We start from the raw sequence: 20,288 nt of genomic DNA, 5'->3' as shown, positions 1-20,288 counted from the left end.
TGCTTTAATTGCAAATAGCAGAAAACTCAACACAAACTGGTATAATCAACAACTACAAATGAATTTATTGACCTTTATAACTCGGCAGTCCAGATAAAGGGTGCTTATGTGACTTTGCCCAGTGAATAAGTCATAAGTACCTATTTTTTTTCTGTCTTTTTGCTCCATCTTTCACAGCTTTGGTGTTCTTTTTCAGTTTCACATGCTGATTCCTGGATTTTCTTTTATGATTGCAATCTTGTACCTCCTATTATCTCATTAATTCGCACAGAAAAAAGAATAAAGAAGACCACTTCCCTGTGGTCTCCCTGGTTTGAATTGGGTTATGGGTCAGCCTAAATTGAATACCAAGGCAACAGTGACGAGATGAACTGACTGGATTAAGTCTGTTCTGCCCATCTCAACAGCATTGCTGTTACCCTCTGAGGAGAAATAAAATCATTTCACAGGAAAACCAGGCTACCCTTGATAGAAGGGGGAAATAGATGCTTTGCATTCTAAAGTTCAGAGGCAATCCCTAAAAGTCTTTGTATATAATTTATACGAAGACTTTCTATATCTGTTAGATAGTCTCTTCCAACATGTCTTGTGGACACTGAAATGATATCCTGGTAATATTCCTTCTCTTACACACTCTCTTAGTGCTTTTCAGAAAGAACTCTTGTGTTATTCTCTTGGGTTTGCTATACCTCTTCCCTCCAATCTGCTACTTTTCTTGTCTACCCAAAGCTCTCTAACTTCCCAGCCTCTACCCATTTTAAGCTGCATTTCAAACCCCAGAATTTGGTGATCTATCAGGTAGAATCTCAGCAACCCATTTTAACTGGACTCCTCATCATTTTCTAAAGAAAGCTACTTTTACTTTTCTTAAAAACAGGTCGGAACCAATTTTTATAAACAATAATTTTCTAATCTTTTCTTCTTTGAGAAGAGGGTACTTATTTTTAACCAGTCCTGGAAAAAATAGTTCTTTTTCATCAAAATAAGCAGCATGATTGCTTACAATGCTAAAAGAAAATGAACAGTTAATTTGAGTTTAACATTTATTTTCTGTTACAAAATTACTAAATTATGTCTTTGGTCGGAAGTGATTCAGAGGAAAGATAAGGCTGTGAATTTCAAATTCTTGCTAATTCTACTCAATTTTTCTGTTTTTAAATAAGTCAATTAAAGGGTAAGAGAATAGTAATAATAGAAAACACCTGCTAAATAATAGCAGCATGTGCTATGTGTCAGGCAGTGTTCAAACATGTAATTTATGTATTTCTTACAATAGCTCTATGAGGTAGGTAATATCATTACCCACGTTTTAAAGAGAACTATGTCACAGATTAGCCAAGAAACTTGCCCAAGGGTGGCAGAGTTGGGTTGAAAATCAGGACAGGTTAGTTTTAGAATTCATGTTCTTACTTCTACCACATTATAATGAATAAGTTTTCTGAGTTGGTGGTAAGCCAAAAAATGACTTAAATGAAATGATGGAATATAAGGTCAGGAAGATGTTTCTATTTTAGTAATAGATTAAGACCCAGAACAAGCTTATTTAGGAAGATTCTGAGACTTTTGTCTATTTCTAGGAAAATTCTAGAGAATACCAACTGGCTATGTGTCTCAGTTGGTGTTACAAAAGCTATGATGGGATCTTTAAGTTTGAAAATGAGATAAACTTTGAGATCCTTTAGCCCAATCTCCTATTATTTTTATATTATTTCTGTGAATCTTCCCTAGAGGTTTAATTTATTGTTCTGTGATTATCTAAGTCTTGGTTAACAATTTTGGGAAGAGGACATTTGTAATACTGTGAACAACAAAAAATAAAATTAAAAAATAATTTTTGGAAATAGGCAGAAAATAAACAATTGATCTTTCAATAATTCTTATAACTTGGTTGATATAAACTCTATAGAAAAAAGTAGAAATATAAACTAGCCTACATTATATGCTATTAAAATTTTTCTATTCTCTCTCTCTCTCTCTCTCTCTCTCTAGCTCTCTCTCTCTCTCTCCCTCCCTCCCTCCCTCCCTCCATAGGTATATAATTCTCTACTATTAAACATTTGAAGGACTTGCACAAATATGTTTGGGTTTAGAGAAAAAGACTTAATGTATGTAGAAAAGCATTGAGCTTCATGATTTTTATCCAAATGTTACTTCTATTAGAACTGGGAAATACTTAAAACAAAATCTGCTGTATATATTTTTTAATGATTCAGAACCTAGTTTTTAGCATATGATAAAATAAGCTATACATTTTTAAATGTAATTGCTTAAATGATTTCTTTCCTTTAGTTGTAAATGTCTAGCTTATTTAAAAAGCTTACCTTCTAATGTTTTAAAGTTTTATTTTTATATATGGAAAAAAATCTTTAAGTTATATGTAGATAATGCAAAAATTGAATTACATCACTAATGTTGCCAGATGGTTGGATTTATTCCATGACTTTGTAACTTCTAAAACCCATAAAGTTCAAAAGTTCCTGCCATCAAATTTCATGTTAATTTTAAATTTGTATCAGTCTTAGAAATATCTATGGCATCAAATCAACTGAAATTTGTCCTCATTTATATCATTTGAAGAACAAATTTAACATAATTTATTGATAGCATCCATATGTCTGAAAATGTAAAATATATCACTCTGTTGCCCCTTTAGCTTACCTACCACTCCTTAGAAAAGTTTCTCTGCTCTGCAACTATTGTATTATCAGTCAATAAACACGTTTTTCATGGATCTGAGGACTGGAAGTAATCTGCAAGGCTTGCTTACATGTTGGCCCCTTCTAAGTAGTGCACATATTATTATTAAGTCAGCATGTCACAAAGCTGAACTAAGCCAAAATTGTGATGTAAATGAGGTTGGTCTTGGTTTCTCCTCCTTCATTTTTATTTTGGGCTCCAATGCTATAGTGCCTAATTCTGATGCCCAATGTTTTGATGTTACCATAGGCTGCTCAAAGTCCTCTTTTACTTCAAGGGGACCCACTCACTCACTCCAGAAGAAGTACTGCCTCTTCTTTGTCTTCGCCTGGGTCCCACAGAGCCACTGAAGATTGTCTCATTGCCTAGACGATCATGGACCATTCCTATAGACATAGAGAGATGGAGAATTAGCAAACTATTATCCAGGTATTGCTTGGGGAAATGGTCTGAATGATTTGCAAATGGGTAGATGATAAAAGAAACGGGGGGGGGGGGGGGCCGGCAGGAAAGTGTGATGTACGCAGATATTTCACAATAATGGAAATAGTTGGTTCTTGCTTAACACATAGCAAATCGTTTATATAGTGATGTGTGTTTTTTTTGCAGTGAGATTTAAATCTAGTTTATTTTCCCACAATCATTGATAGATTCTATTAAATATTAATAAGCTAAAGCCAATTCAAAGATTTTTAAATGAGGAAGTGGTTGATTAGTTTATTTAAAACAACGTTTTTACTATAAAAGTAATGTTTTTTAAGTGTATTATGAAAATTAAGAAAATTAAAATTAATTTAAGGAAAATATAGGGTATCCAAACAAATGTATGCACACTTTGATAGTTGATAACTCAGTTAATTTTCACTCCTTTTCAGGTTTAACTGATTTGAGATAATGTGAAGCCAGACTAAGCTTTGAACAAAGAAAATTTATCCTAAAGTGCCACTAGACTTATTTTTTTATGGGGATACATAAAAAATAAAGTTTATGATATAAAAACAAGCAACAGTCAATGAATTGAGGGCACACAAATACCGAATTAAATTATTCTTGATGTTTTTGATTCCATTGCTTCACATTACCAGCAGTGCCTGGACCAGAACAAAATGGTCATGGGTTTGAAAATAGGCATTGACAAAAATATTTATTCATTTCTGTAGAATCTTTTGAATTTTGAAAATGAACTATATGTTAATAAACACTGACTTTATAATCATTCAAAGTGTGTATACATTTTGGGGGACACCCTGTATTCTCTGATTTCAGTTACTATGGGGAAACCACTTTTAAATGTTTAACACATTTGTTTAGTATGACTTCTATTCAAGTTTCTACATAGCTAAAATCATGCTGAATAGGTAACAAATATTCTGTTTATCTAACATTTTATTGTGATTAAAATGTCTTTTTATTGGGCTCTGTTATATGTTAACTGACTCAATGTAGAACAATTTACTTACCTAATCTATTTTGTGTTGTCTTCATTTTTCCTTATGAATAAGGCTGTATAAACATCTGGTGATACATGCAAATAGAACAATTTTAACCATAAATCACCTTTTTTATTTATGTAGAATTTATGGCCAGATAAAGCTCCCGAGTCCCTGTGAATCCAGGTCTGCCCCATGTCATCCTTACACAGCAGGTTTCTTTTGCTCCAAAATCAGGACTTTACCTTTTTTCTTATTCAACAGTTAATGTTGTTTTAACTTGTCATGTCAGTATTCCTGAATCTCAATTCTGTCATTTAATATTTTAGCTATCCATTTCAGCTTTATACTTTATACAGATTTAGTATTCATATATTTTATGTTGTTGTACAAATATCTTTTATAAGAAAGAACGAAGGACCAAGCCCTTTGTGGAATACCCATAAACATTATATTCTACGTTGACCTCTATCCATCTTTACTATAACTTTTGGATTTGGAATATTAGCCTGTTGAACATAGGTTCATTATGTTCATATTACTCAAGCTTCTCCAAACTAACATCATAACTGATTTTTAGAATTTAAACCCCACTGTATGTATAGTTTTTCTTAAATTGCCAACCTATATGATATAATCTCTGATAGAGGGCAGAAATTCATCTTTCTCCCCATTTTAGAGAATGAGGTTTTATTTTTTAAAAATATATATATATTATTGATTTTTTACAGAGAGGAAGGGAGATGGGTAGAGAGTTAGAAACATCGATGAGAGAGAAACATCAATCAGCTGCCTCCTGCACACTCTCCACTGGGAATGTGCCCGCAACCAAGGTACATGCCCTTGATTGGAATAGAACCTGGGACCCTTGAGTCCGCAGGCCAATGCTCTATCCACTGAGCCAAACCAATTAGGGCATGAGGTTTTATATTTAATAAGTGCTCCAAGAATGTTTATTGAATGAGCGAACATAGATATTTGTATGAGTGTCTTATTTACTTTTTAAAATTATTTTTCTTTTTTTTCCACAGTTACTTTTAATAATGCTTTCTAAAAGTTTCACAGAGCATCTATATTTGCCTTTCCCCAGAATGCCAGGGTTTTCTTCAAACCTTCATACTTCATTGAAAATTAAAATTTACAATTTACGAGGATGGAATTGACCAGTACCTAAACAACTGATCTTATTGAAGTGGCCTGTTACTCTCTCAAATTTCAAGTTCCTTCCTCTCTTTTAGCTCTATCTCTTCTTGTCTAGGATAATAGGAGCCAAATATAAATTGAAGAACATGCTCCCCTGTGAGCCTTTCGGTGAACTCTTCAGGCTCTGACACTGGTCCTTGCTGTTGTTCTTGTGCTGCAGAGAGTTTTGTGAAGCTTTATGGTCATCATAACTTGCCTATTGTATTCAGCCTATCCTGAGCCCTAACTTTCTTAATACTCTTCCTATCAAATTATTTTGTATTATTCTTGATCAGGGAGTTTTACTTCATTCTATTTTAAAATAGGCTGAAATAAAATGTCTATACAATGGTGAGTTGGACTGGTTAGTTTATAGCTTCTCTTCCAATTAATAAGTGTCCACCCCACACTGATTGTTTAATATGTTGAATATAATCTTGTCACTTTAAAAGCCATAGCTTATAAACCAGCTCCCTCGGCAGCTATGTTATTCTCTATTGTTGGTGCATCTTTTTTTTTCCAGGTTAATTGACAGAGTTATAGTTCTTAGAAGCCCACGTTTCTCTAACACCACCTAAAATAATAGTAAAAGCTCCTTATTACAAAACATTGTTTTAGGGATTAAGGAAGAATCTCATTAGGTCACATTTTTCTTATAATGTTTGAGGGTTAGATTATATTTAAATTTATATTTGTTTTTAAAATTAAAATGCAAATATAAGTTTACATCTCTATTTCTATAGTCTAGATTTTATGCTACACAGGCCACCATTTTATTCAATTCTATGAAGGTTGACATAACAGGATGAGTTTCTCTGTATATTTATTTTTGGTACATTTCACTAAAAAAATTTTCATATTAGTTACATATAAAGAAACAATTATAAACTTACCTTCTCCAAACTTCTGAAACACTTATTTTAGCCAAGTATTTTATAGTAAGATCTTTGGGTTAAAAAAATGAGATAGCCAGTTTGGCTCAGTGGATGTAGAGAATTGGCCTGCGGACTGAAGGATCCCTGGGTTCAATTCCAGTCAAGGGCATGCACCTTGGTTGCAGGCTCCTCCCAGCCCAGGCCCTGTTCGGGGCACCTTCAAAAGGCAACCAATCGATGTATTTCTTTCACATTGATATTTATCTCTGTCTTTCCCTCTCTATTCCACTCTTTCTGAAAATCAGTGGAAAAAATTTCCTTGGGTGAGGATTTAAAAACCAAAACCAAAAGAAAATGAGATACAGTCATTATATTTATAATCCCACCATTTATTACTTAGTTTGTGTTTTTTTCAATCAGATAAGTAGGTTTTTGCCAGATTTTTCTTCTGCTTCCTATTTTACTTCTCTATTCCATTTGAACTAAGTAAGCACCATTTAGAAACTCAATACTCCAAATACAATGGAATGTAAAATATATTTGCCACCTGGAATTAAGACTGTAGGATCCTTTGGTCTGATGCATTTGTGCTTCTCCACTACTGAATAGCCATCAAAATCTCTTGAGGAGGCTTTTTTGTTTGCTTGACTGTTTAGGTTTTTAAATTATAGGTACAAGGTCACAAGATCCATTCACTAAATCAGAATATCAACGGTAGATGTGCAGCAACACAAAGGTGTTGTGTCTCCAGTAGAGTATTCTGGATAGATGATTTTTTAAAAGCTCTGCAGTTGAGTCTCATAAGGATCCAAGGTTGAGAAACATTGCATATACCCAGAGTGAGGGATTTCACACTTTATGTATTGCCAGATCTCCTTCCCTGTTACTTTATTCAGGAATTATTAATGTTCTATTTCCTGTTGTCTTTTAGAGTATCTGGTTTTACAGTTTTATTTGACATGTTTCTTCTTTATTCTTAAGATATCTAACTGCTGTGTGTGAAAGCTTTTTGAGTTACCTTTAAATATTTCAACAGTCTTATGCTACTTTTACTCTCTTTTTTTTGACAATTTCTATAGATAATGACTGTCTTTACAAATATTTAACCAAAGAAAAGAAATAAACTAAGGTAATTCTCTGCCTAGTTTAATATATATTTTTATGATGATTTATATGGCATCTTTTATTTTTTTGGTAGATAAATACTATGTCTATTAAAATAAAATTTTAAATATAAAAAAGCATTTGTGGAACTCTTTCTAAATGGTTAGGTTTCTCTTAAATAATAAAATATATATGTTCCTTTTTATTGTGATGATAAATAACATACCTGTTTAGAATGTGTACTACAGATTACAAATGTTTTGTGTGTCTATAGTAGAGTATTCTGAATGACACAGGAAATATGAACGATAATAAACAATTTCTTTTAAATTTAGCTTATTAGTTATTATTAAATTTGAAATCCATGGATTTTAGAATAATTTCTTAATCTCAGCATAAGAGATGCTGAGAATAGAATTTAAAACTTGGTTCTGTTAATCAATTACATGAATTGAGTGCTCAAAGATTTATTTTAATCAATAGTAAAGCAATAATAATAATGATAATGTAATAATACTGATCTCACTGTTTTCTGAGGAGTTTCAATGGAATAGTATTTGTTAAATTATCATGATTATCTCTTGGCAAATGGCAGAGAAATTTAAAAAAAATCTACTTCACTATTTAGTATATTACTTATCATCAGCACTATTGTTTTGAATAAATATGTCCTCATAACTTTATTAGGAGACTAGAGTAGGTAAGTGGTCTATTAATTTTATCAGAAAGGGAGAGAAGGCTCACAAAATGTCTTTTGTTAATATTTCACAGTATGGGTGACTCACAACCTTCAAACATTGCACTGTTGCATGAAATGACCTTCACAGGTTATTTAGTAAATAGTACTTGAAGTATGCTTGGGTAACAAGGAGTAAAATAAGTGACATTAGTCTGGCATGACATTTCCTGTAAATTCAGAGTGTAACTTTTATTTCCTCATTTAGCTTTCATTGAGTGAAGAATGCAATTTCAATTGAGCACTGAATTGGAGATTCAGAGAACTCGAGTTTTATTACCAGCTCCATCACTGACATACAGTGGGACATTAAGAAAAAGTTACTTTTCTGCTGTGTACATCAGAATTCCCTTCTTTAAAATAGAAATAAATTTGGTGGCTTGGAAAGGATGTTGAATTTGGCAAATATACTAGTAGGTGGCTTCAATACTCTAGAACATTTGTTTAATGAAATTCATGCTGTGTTCATAATTCAAAGAAATAACAAATAAGTATATATGTAAATTGTGATGGTGATAAATAAACAACTACATAGGAAATTACATCAGCCAGTGGAGCCATATTTACGCAGCATGCTGTGTTGTGTTATGAAAGTGGAAGAGTAAAATCGTCTGTCCCCAGCCATCCATATTAGCCCTCTCCGGTGTGATCCAAACTGCCATCACTCTCCGACGAAGATTACCTGAGTGCTTATGTTTGATTTTGGTACTGGTAGGCAGTGGTATTATTCAGTATCTGTGTATGTATGCATAGGTGTAAGCTAGTAAATTTGTAGCTCTCCAAACTTTGGATCAAGGGGGTGTATGTAAAACAAGTCAGAGCAGAAAAAGTGGGATGAAATAAGGCAGGAGAGAAACATTTTTCATCAACAGTGAAGTGATTATAATCCAGTCTCCAAACCCATCAGAAGATTCTGGTAAGAACTAGAAACCAAGAAGACAGCCAGGAGGCTAGAGAAATAAATAGCCAGACATAATAGGGAGCAAATTAACTGTTGTCTATTGTTCCTGTGGATGTGCTAGGGTGAGAAGGATATGTATGTGAAGAAAAGAATAGTGAACTGGAGAAGACTTTTTCTAAGTCTTTAACTAAAAGGGAATGAGCTTCTAATGAGGTTCACTCTGAGTCTTAGCTATTAGGTACATGAGGGTGAGTCTGGAACTAGACTTAATATCTTGAGCAGAAGGGAGCAAGTCATAGGCCACCAAAGCATGTCAGTAATAAGAAGTTTAGTGAAATTTCTAGTTGTTAATGTCTAATTATTCATGTATCCTATAAATATGCATTTACATTATTTTAACCCACTAATAGATCTACATTTTATAGACATATTTATTATTAAAGAAGTATGGAAGACTAAATAGGCAAAAATATCAAAGAACAATCTGGAGAAAATAAACGAGATATTACTAATTTAATACAATAAGTCACAAGTCAGAAAAGAGTATAATAAAATAAAAAAATCTTTAAAGATCCTGTTATGCATAGAAAGAATTTTTTTTAAATAATGGTAGACATAATTGGATAGACTAATTTCTTGTTGTTATGAATGATTTACTTGAAGCATGGTCTACAAAAAAATAAAACAAAATTCAGACAAGTTAAGTTGAACATAAAACTAAAAATCATCCAATTTGTACTTAATTTATTGAGTGCCTACAATGTACTTGTCATTATTTTAAGCACTGGGGTAACAGACAGAACATAGACATTAGCCCTATCCTACCGGCATTTACATTATATTAGGAAAGAGATAACAGTAAAATAAATTTAATAGTAAATAAATAAAAATCAATAAGACAATGGACAACAAAAAAGAAATTTGCCAGTCCAGAATTATACTTGTGAAGAACTAATTTTTGTTTGATAATTATTTACTAAAATAGCCTTCCAATAAAGAATTAATGGATTTAATTAATATTTTATTCATATATTACCAACAGACTTGGAAGTGGAATTCTGGGAAAATGGCAGCATGTTCACTCATTCCTGAAGCCTTCTCCCTCCCAACTCCATGTATTACGGAATAGTAAAGGAGGCATACAAATTACCCGCAAGTGGAATCCCTCGAGCCTCCCCTGAGTGTTCCAAGAAAAAAATAGGGACCAGATTTTTTTATCTTTGGTGCACAGAGAGAGCCATGGAACCAGATATTCTAGTTAAAATTAGCTGCTTTTTTTTTTTTTACTTACAAAGTGCCAATCAGTGAAGAATACAGTGACCAGGAGTATGGTTGGGCACCACTATCTTGATTTGTGCTGAGACACCAGCAGTTTTACCCATCATTACTTTGTACCACCATTGTAACAGTCAATTAAATTCTTCTACCAGGTCCAAAGAATGATGAAATTCAAAAATGTTAGTCAACACTTTGAATATTTCAGTGCCACTTGTGTTTGGTGCCAAATAGTCACCAAGATCTTCCTAGATATTTAGTTGTTGCCCATATCAGATGACTATAAGCAAATGAGCAAGTCCATATTTATGGATTCATTCATTTGTAAGGAAAAAAGTAAAGTTCTGCATATTAGCTATTACCTCATCTCCATGGTTTTAGTAAATCTTTAATTTGACAAGATACTATAACATTGAAAATTGACACAAATGTGAATGCTTTCACTGATTTTTCATTAATAAGCATTGAGCAATGTCAATGGTCCAAAGCTTCATTAAACTCCAGCTATTGTGTGTTCTTCAGTCAATGCAGTATGATAAAATATCCTGAAAGATGTGCCAGTGGCTCTGTAAGTCCAGTCTGAAAAGCAATAACAAATAGTTTGGGCTGTTAAAGACTGTAGCTCAACTATGCTTTAAATATTGAATTTATTTTTTTTTTAGCTTCTGAATGTTTGGTCTCAAAATAACATTGCAACTTAATTGGCACTATAAAACTATTTTAAAATATTGTGTATAAAAAACACAATAAAGAAAAGTATTAGTGCCGAAACCGGTTTGGCTCAGTGGATAGAGCGTCGGCCTGCGGACTGAAAGGTCCCAGGTTCGATTCCGGTCAAGGGCATGTACCTGGGTTGCGGGCACATCCCCAGTGGGGGATGTGCAGGAGGCGGCTGATCGATGTTTCTCTCTCATCGATGTTTCTGACTCTCTATCTCTCTCCTTTCCTCTCTGTAAAAATTCAATAAAATATATTTAAAAAAAAAAAAAGAAAAGTATTAGCATGTATAAAGATGACAGAAGTAGCATTTTGTCATAGTTTTGTTTCTTGGTTAGAGTTCCTTTAGAATAGATTCCTGTCTTCTGTGAGCCTAAATACACTCTTGTATGAAAGTTTGCATTCCTCAGCATCTTTAGATGTAGATAGTGCATCTGTGGGTTGAGAAAATGAATCTTATATTTTTTAAGCCAATAATCATTTCTTAACTATAAGAAAATATATTTATTGTATTTCAAAATAAATTATTATTACATTCTAAAATAATAAGTTTTAGGTATTACTTAAAAATTTCAATATTTTTCAAAAACATAAAAATATACAAATCCAGACTTCTTTTTGTGTTTTCATGTAGGTACAAAGATAACTGTAGAATTTCAAAGTAAGATTTACTACATGATAATTAGTTTACAAAGATTACAAGTATAACTAGTGACAATAATAGTACAATGTAAGTACAAAAAAACCCATTGAGTTAATACATGAAAAAAAATACGTATATGGGCTAATATTAGATTTTAGTAAACATACTAGTAAGAATACCTATGCACATATGCCATTAGCATTATTGTACTAATGGGCAAATAATGTCTTCATATAATTATGGAAATAGTTTGACCTTGCAAAACCCTTGAATTTTTCATGGGTCCCTTGACCACGCTTTGAGAACTGGCGTGCAGTTTATTGTACCTAAAATATACTTCAAAAAATTTGATAAGAATAAAATGAAATAACAATATAATTTAGAATTTGGAGGCACCTCAGAAATCATTTCATGGCCTTCCTTGAGGAGGGGAGCATTGGTTAGAATCTTTTACTTCCCAGCCTGTGCTATCTTAACTGCATAAATACATATATGTATACATGTGCATGACAAATTAGAATTGTATAGGATATTCTATATGATTAGTATTCACAAATATGTACTGTCGGGACTAACTTCTCTGCCTTTCTAACTAAAGGGAAGGCACTTGGTTCCCAGAGCATATTGGTTTGTCTGGCTTTTCCATAAATGATAGGAATTTATATTAGGATATATTTCCAAGACCTGGGAATGTTTTCAATGAACCATCAAGAGTTTGGCTTAACCTTCGGTTCAGTTCATGCCTTTTGGGCTTCACAGAACACTCAATCTATAACATGTGCTAGAAACCTGGATGAGGCTATGATTGAAAACTTCTGCTGTCTGTCATCTGCCACTTTGCTTTTGCTTTTGCTCAGTGGTCCATTTCCACCTGTTTGGGAAAGTGAACCTCAGAACAGCAGCAGAAACGGGAGGTGAAGGTTAACCCTTCCCAGGTCTGCGACCTGGCCCTCTTGGGCTCTCTTAACCAGCGTATCTGAGCAAATCTTGGAAGCTTCATCTCTTCATTTGCAACATTCTGCTCAAAATGAGTACTCTGAGCATTTATGTGGAACAAAGCAAGTTCAGTTTTGCTCAAACATATGACAGGAGCTGTGAAGTGTGCTCAGGGGGCTTAGAGCCTTGTCAGGGAGGCAGATGCAGTAGCTGACCATTTTATCACATGCATAGAGATGTATGTTGAGCCTTCCCTGTCAGACTGAATAAACCACAAGAGAAGGATTTTGACAAAGAAAGATCTAAATTTTATCTTAAAACATTAGAAAAGGGTAAAATACAGGTCAGAACAATTTTGGTTGTGAGTTTCCTCATTTGTATAGTGAATGTTTAGAAAACTTTAAAAATAATTCTCCAACACTCTCCTTTGACAGTGGCAACAGGGTGTCTCGTACAATAAGGTGATGGGATGGGCACCCCTGAGGTTGAACCCTTGGAAATTACTCAGTGTTTATAAGCTCTAGGTGCTGCCAACCATCTTTTGGTTCTCTGGGATTCTAACAAGGGGAGTGGGTTCCCCTAACAATTCTAACTTCTTGCATGTGGCTGCATCCGTTCTCGTTCTTTTGGCTCCTCCTGCTAAGCTTTTACAAAGATGCAGATGTTTCTTAAAAGTGGCAAAAAGATCAAAGAGACATTTTGTGCCTGATGTGCTGGAATGGGTCAAAGTTTTCTGGTAAATTTTATTTGGGCATATTAAACAAAACCAGAAACTAGTGATTTGCAAAGTTTGCTGCTGCAAATATAGAGCTTCATGGGTCAAAATTGCAGCACACACAAAAATGTCAGATTTACTTGTCTTTTCCTTTTTAATTGTGTCTAGAGGTAGTAAACCAGCAAAATCGATGTTTCTACACATTGTGGGTGATTTGTTTTAGAATATGGGTGCTTCTGCAATTAATTAGCTGAAGTCTATGCACTATTGCTTGCTCCTTTTTCATTCTAAATATGACCAAAGAGTGTATTTACCAAATGTAATGATGCCTCAAAGCAAATTCAATAGACAAACATAAAAGTAACATTTTCTTCATGCAAAGTACTGAATAGAATGTGAGGAGACAAATGGAAGCATCACACAGTACCTACGCACACAGAGGACACATGCTCTCGGAGAGAATAAATCACTCATGTAACAGCAATACATGTAAGTCCCATAAAATTGTACAAAAGGCTTATGGAGTATGAGGAGAAAGCGCTGAAATCTAGCTCATGTAGATAGATATTTATGTTTGATGAACTTAAACTATTAATGCTATTCTCTTCCTTACACACTGGGGTAACTGCTTTGAGTCTCAGGCTTAATTTCAAAGGATTAGTAACCCTGAATAAGGTTTTAAAGGATAATTAACATGTTTGCAGATATGACCAGTCTCATATGTTTGCATTTTAAAGGTATAAAAAAATTCATCTGGCTGGCACAGCTCAGTGGTTAAAGTGTCAACCTGTGAAAGAGGAAGTCATGGTTTGATTCCCCATCAGGGCAACACATCCCCAGTAGGGGGTGTGCAGAAGGCAGCTGATCAATGATTCTCTGTCACCACTGATGTTTCTCTCTTTCCCTCTCCCTTCCTTTCTGAAATCAATAAAAAATATATTTTAAAAACTATAAAAATTCACAGGAATGAAACTTTTGGTAATAATAACAGTCAGATGGATTAACGTATTTGTTGTAGGTCCTCAAATGTCATACTAGCAATTCTTCAATTCAACCATTATATTTAAAGATAAAAAATATATATTTTGAGTTAGGTGAGATCTCTGGATGTGTTCTATTTGAAAAGTTCTAGAATTTTCTCCCTGAAATATGCATTATTCTGTTGAGATTGAGCCATAATTTTCCTATTGAGAAAGTTGCTAAAATGTCTAATAATTGGGAGACATTGAATTTTTAATCCTATCTGATAAAGAGGGAATAATGCTAATTGACCCTCATGCTGTCACAAAGATGGCAGCGCCCACAGCCAATAAGGAGGGAATATGCTAATTGGCTGCCCCATCCTCAAAGATGGTGGTTCCCACAGCCACAAGATGGCCAGCAGGGGAGGGCAGTTGGGGGTGACTGGGCCAGCAGGGGAGGAGTTAGGCGTTGATCAGGCTGGCAGGGGAGTGGTTAGGGGGCAATCAGGCAGGCAGGCAGAAGCAGTTAGGGGCAGGCAGGCAGGCAGGCGAGTGGTTGGGAGCCAGCAGTCCTGGATTGTGAGAGGGATATACGACAGGGATCGGGCCTAAACCGACAGTTGGACATCCCCCAAGGGGTCCCAGATTGGAGAAGGTGCAGGCTGGGCTAAGGAACACCCCCACACACACCACCCCCCAGTGCATGAATTTCATGTACCAGCCCTCTAGTTAAAGTATAAAAGAAGAAACAGAAAGGGGCCTGATAACAATTGATGATACTTCCACACTGAGTTTGGACAAGGGCATGTCTGAAAAGCATCTGGTAAGCAGACTGGAGAGTCATTCCAATGTGAATGGAAAGGAAACTTTGAATTTTAAAATATCAGAAAAATGCACATAACTAAGAAACAAACCAACAGTTGAGAGCAAATTATGATTCTCTCAGTATGTACCTTTCTCCAATAATCTAAAACTATCTTAGGCACTAATAAAGAAATTAAGGAGTTTCTTTTCACTTCTAAAATTTATGATCCTATGATTTAACTTTCTTTACATAAAATTAAATACTTTTGCACTAAATTCAAGTAAAGCCCTATTTTTGAAGGAAAAAATTATTCTTTATTTAATATAATAAGTACCTTCTGAGAGACTTCTGTGCTTCACTTTTTGTGCTCTAGTTGGATCCATAGAAAAGTGTATGGTCAGGATTGCAGATATATGACTCCCTAGGGAGGATCTGGTAGTCATTAAACACACAAAACTATTTAAAACAAACAAACAAATAAACAAACACTTGCAGGCCATAGATAGAGCAACAGGCATCTGATTTCCATTTTAAATATTCCTTTTTCACTTCCTTTCATCACTTTCACCACTTATTTTTTGGAATGTAGGTTTTCATAATATTAAGGAATTGAGTTGCAGGCCAGTCATTTTAAGAGAAAAAACTTGAAAAGTTGTAAGAAATGACTCAGGCACTGCAATGATATTTCTAAACACACACAAAATGTTATTTGTAAATCTTGGGCAAAAATGAGGTGCAATGCATGTTTTCCACATAGTTAATTAAGCTAGCAATCAGTGATAAAATAGTTATCCTATATAATAAAAGCCTAATATGCTAAGTGTCCGGTCATCCATTCAACCAATCAAAGCGTAATATGCTAATGATATGCTAAGGCCACTCAACCGCTCGCTATGATGTGAACTAACCACCAGGGGGGAGACAGTAGGCTGGTTGACCAGTTGCTATGACATGCACTGACCACCGGGGGTAGACACTCCAACCAGTAGGTTAGCTTGCTGCTGGGATCTGGCTGATCGAGACTGGATGAGATAGTCTGGACACACCCTGGAGTCCTCCAATGGTCCCTCCCTGACTGGCCAACTCTTGCATCTCTCCGCAGCCCCGATGGTTCATCGGTGGGGTGTCTCAAAATCCGGGACCCCTCAGGGGATGTTGGAGAGCTGGTTTTGGCCCAATCCCGCAAGCCAGGCCGAGGGACCCCACTGGTGCACGAATTTGTGCACTGGGCCTCTAGTCCTATCTAATAAGAGACAAACATGGTAATTGACCATACCTTCGCTACGTCTCCCATTGGCTAATCAGCACGATATTCAAATTAACCACCAACAAAGATGGCGGCTAATTTGCATAGGTAGGCTCCAAGTGGCGGAGCGAAGCCTGGCGAGGATGCAGTTGTTCTGCACCAACCCGCTGGTGGAGGGCCTCTGGGCCTGCTTGGTCAGCGCTGCCGCTGGGATGGAGGAGCAGAGACAGCCCGCAGCGGGGCTGGCACCCAGCAGCCCCAAGCCCCACCTCAGCACTGGGGCTGGAGGAGCAGAGACACAAGCCTTCAAGGAGGCAGGGTACCCAGCAGCTCCAAGCCCCGCAGCCGTGGTGGCGCTGGGGCCGCTGGGGCCGGAGGAGCAGAGACACAGCCTGCAGGGGAGCTGACACCAGCAACCCCAAACCCCATGGCCGCGGAGGCACTGGGGCCGCTGGGGTCAGAGTAGCAGAAACACAGCCCGCAAGGGGGGCCGGCAACCAGCAGCCCCAAGCCTGGTGGCCAAAGAGGCTCTGGGGCTGCTGGGGATGCTGGGGCCAGAGGAGCAGAGACACAAGCCTGCAGCGGGGCTCGGCACCCAGCAGCCCCAAGCCCCACGGGGGCACTGGGGCTGGAAGAGCAGAGACACAGCCTGTAGGGGGGCCTGGCCCCCAGCAACCCCTAGCCCCAAGGCCGCAGAGGCGCGGGGGCTACTGGGGCTGCAGCAGAGACACAAACCAGCAGGAAACCTGTGAAAAGGGAGATAAACTATCATAACTTTATCTCCCTTTCCACAAGATGAGAAAACTAACCCTGATTTATGTAGTGATATGGCCCACCCCTTTCTACAAGCACAGGATATGTTATGATCACTCCCAGGAAGGTCTGGTCAGAATACTGTCATCTAAGAGAGGAAACAAGCTTTTGTTGGGTTTATTCTGAAGGTCAGAGAACAGGCCACCCCAACATATACCATGTTGTTATATTGATGATCTTGACCTGCAGATGCTTGAAAAACAGCAAATGCAAGGAGAGAAATCGGACCCCCAAAAGGTTCCCTTGATGGGTAAAGTGCCATCAGCCAGTGAAGACTGACTCCTGTCACAGGACAGGAGACTAGAAGTTGACATCACACCCGAACTTTGTTACACACTATCTCCCCCACCCCCATTCATCTTTCCTAAAAATCATGTACTCTCCTCTAAGAGGCCTACATATCCCATCCCCTTTCCCTAGGAGGAAGGTATTTAAATCTGGATTCTAAGCCACTTTGGGGAGTTATTCATTTTTCCCTGGGATCTCCCACATATACACGAGGTACACATGTTAATGAACTTTAGTTTTTCTCTTGGTAATCTGTCTTTCATTACAAGGGCCTCTGCTAAGAACTCAGAAGGGTAGAGGAAAACTATTTTTCCTCCTCCATAATTCCATCTCGGGAAATCAAGTCCTGGGCTGAACAGTGAGTTTGGCTCAAGTGCCAAGCAGTCCCCGCTGAGGGGAGGGAAGTTTCTAGAGGGAAATCAATGATACTGGCATCAAAGTAGGACAGAGGGCACATGCCTGGTTGCTGGTGGGAGTTTAAAGTGGTTCAACATTTTTGGAGGATGATTTGGCAAAATCGATAGAAATGTTCAAGGTGCATCCAAGAGTCTTCTAGGAATCTCACCTGCTGAGATAAAGCACAAGTGCATAAGCCCTGGTCAGAACCCAGGATGCTACTGCAGGCTCTCCTTCCATGATGGGAAAACCTGCTAACAACCTGCATTTTTAGGACAAGGTGGCATCTATACTAATAAAAAGGTAATATGCTAATTAAACTGAACATCTTCCAGATGATCTTCTGGATGTCCTTCCGGACAAAGCCATGGTGGCAGGGCTGAGGCAGAGGTGGTTAGAGGTGATCAGGCTGGCAGGGGAGAGCAGTTAGGAGGATCAGGACAGCAGGGGAGAGCAGTTAAGGGTATCAGGCCATCAGGGGAGAGCAGTTAGAGGGATCAGGCTAGCAGGAGAGAGAAGTTAGGGTGATCAGGCCAGCAGACAGGTGAGCAGTTAGGTGCCAGCAGCCCCGAGGCGTCCCGGATTGGAGAGGGTGCAGGCCAGGCTGAGGGACCCCCCCCCCCCACCTGCTCCCATGCACGAATTTCATGCACCGGGCCTCTAGTTAAAATATAAACAAAAATGTAACTCAAGCTAATTAATACTTATTCCATTTAGAATTCCTTTGCAATGAATGGTATTTTATTCTAATATTAGAGGCCCAGTGCATGCAATCCTGTGAGACCCCAGACCTGCTGAGCCACTGCGGGAGCAGGACCCCCAGAATCCACCTTGCTGCCATGGGACCCCAGACCCGCTGAGCCGCAAGGCCCATCAATGTACTGGTCATTATAGCGTTATGGCGTTACAACCACATGCCTTTTATAATATAGATGATTTACTTTAGCATAGAATTCAACATTCAGTATTTAGCATGGGATTCTTATTTTCCACTCTAGCTAAGGGAGTTTACTTATTGTCATAACAAGAGAATATCATTTTATTAGAAAATAAAGACTGCTGTAGATTCTGCACATTAATTAGTCAACAATAAGAGAGAAGCCTCAAGAATAAGAATTAAAAAAAAAAAAAAAGAATAAGAATATCCATACTTTTAATAGGGGACAGTGCAGAAGCTAGCTGAGAGAAAGTTTTCTATCGGATATATTTAAGAGAAGGTTCTGGCTTTGCAGTACTGCCATTAAACATCCACACAGCCATTTTAAGAAGTTTTCCATTTTACTGAAAGATGAAACCCACCTGTTGTTGCTGACCGTACCCTGTTGTATCTGCATTGAGCCCCAAAGGTTACCAGTGAAAGTCCTTCTAGCAAGCAGCCTCTAGGCATAACCCACCTGGCTGAGCTATTGCTCCGTGGGTGTTATTAAGTATCTGTAGCCTAATTGGTGATATGGTAACATTTATGATTTGAAAGTCTGGAGGTTACTTAATTTGTTATCTCACTTTATCCTAAGAAAATAAGAAACCTGTGATGTATCTGAATGCAAAAACAAACAAAAACTTGTATCTCCAACTTTTCCTATATTAGTGCACTAATGAATTTTATAAACCCTTTTTAGAGTAAGACTCTGAGGACAGAATGCCTGAGATAAATTCTGGTCTTGATGCTCACTAGCTGTATTCATTGAGCAACTTAACCACCTTTGTTTCTCAGTTGCATCATCAATAAAATGGGAACATTCATTGTACCTAATGGTAACTCTTGTGGATATTCTTATATTTTGTGAGAGAGAGAAAAAACAAACCTTAGAGTGATACCATATTTTTATTACACTCTAATACATTTTATTCTATTATCATGCTTAAAGTTTTCCACCTCCCAGTGCCCAAACTTTATATTTGATCAAGGAAAGGCATGCCTGAGTTTTTCTTAAACCTCTTTCAACTTTCCTTTCGTAGTTTTTTCTATTCAAAAGTATCATAACTGGTACAGGACTTTCATTTGGGAGTGAACTCATCATATTCAATTTATTGGCTTAAATTACGTAGCATCATTTACATTATCATGAAGTTCTCCATACAATTCTATTGTTTATACCCATAAAAACCACGACATGTAGAGATAAGAACTTTTAGGACAGCCCCTTGACATATGGAACAAATTTACCAAATTCTTTTTGGTTGTTTAAAATACATAAGGGGTAATTACCTTTCACAGATATTTTCCAGGAAACATAAATTTAAATTTTAGTCAATATGTTAACTGAAACAATCATGTTATGAAGTAAACATATCAGAATAAGCATGAATACTTTTTATTTTATTTTAACTGCGATAATGGATTTTAATAAAAGCAAGTTTTGTTTTGCTTAGTAACTGCTGGAAGTAGTTATGCCTGGATATTGGATTAGAGAATTTTCATGGCCAGAAGCAAACTCGAACCTGAAGAGAATGAAAACAAAACAACAAAATCTCCTGAAGGCAGCACAGGAGCAAATGACACAGGAGAAAGCAGAAATGTTTCTTTGGAGCCTGTGCATATCAGGTAACCTAATTCAGGTAAAAAC

The sequence above is a fragment of the Myotis myotis genome, unplaced genomic scaffold (assembly GCF_014108235.1).
Source record: "Myotis myotis isolate mMyoMyo1 unplaced genomic scaffold, mMyoMyo1.p scaffold_m19_p_7, whole genome shotgun sequence".
In the NCBI taxonomy this organism is placed as follows: domain Eukaryota; kingdom Metazoa; phylum Chordata; class Mammalia; order Chiroptera; family Vespertilionidae; genus Myotis; species Myotis myotis.
This window is presented reverse-complemented; position numbering follows the sequence as displayed.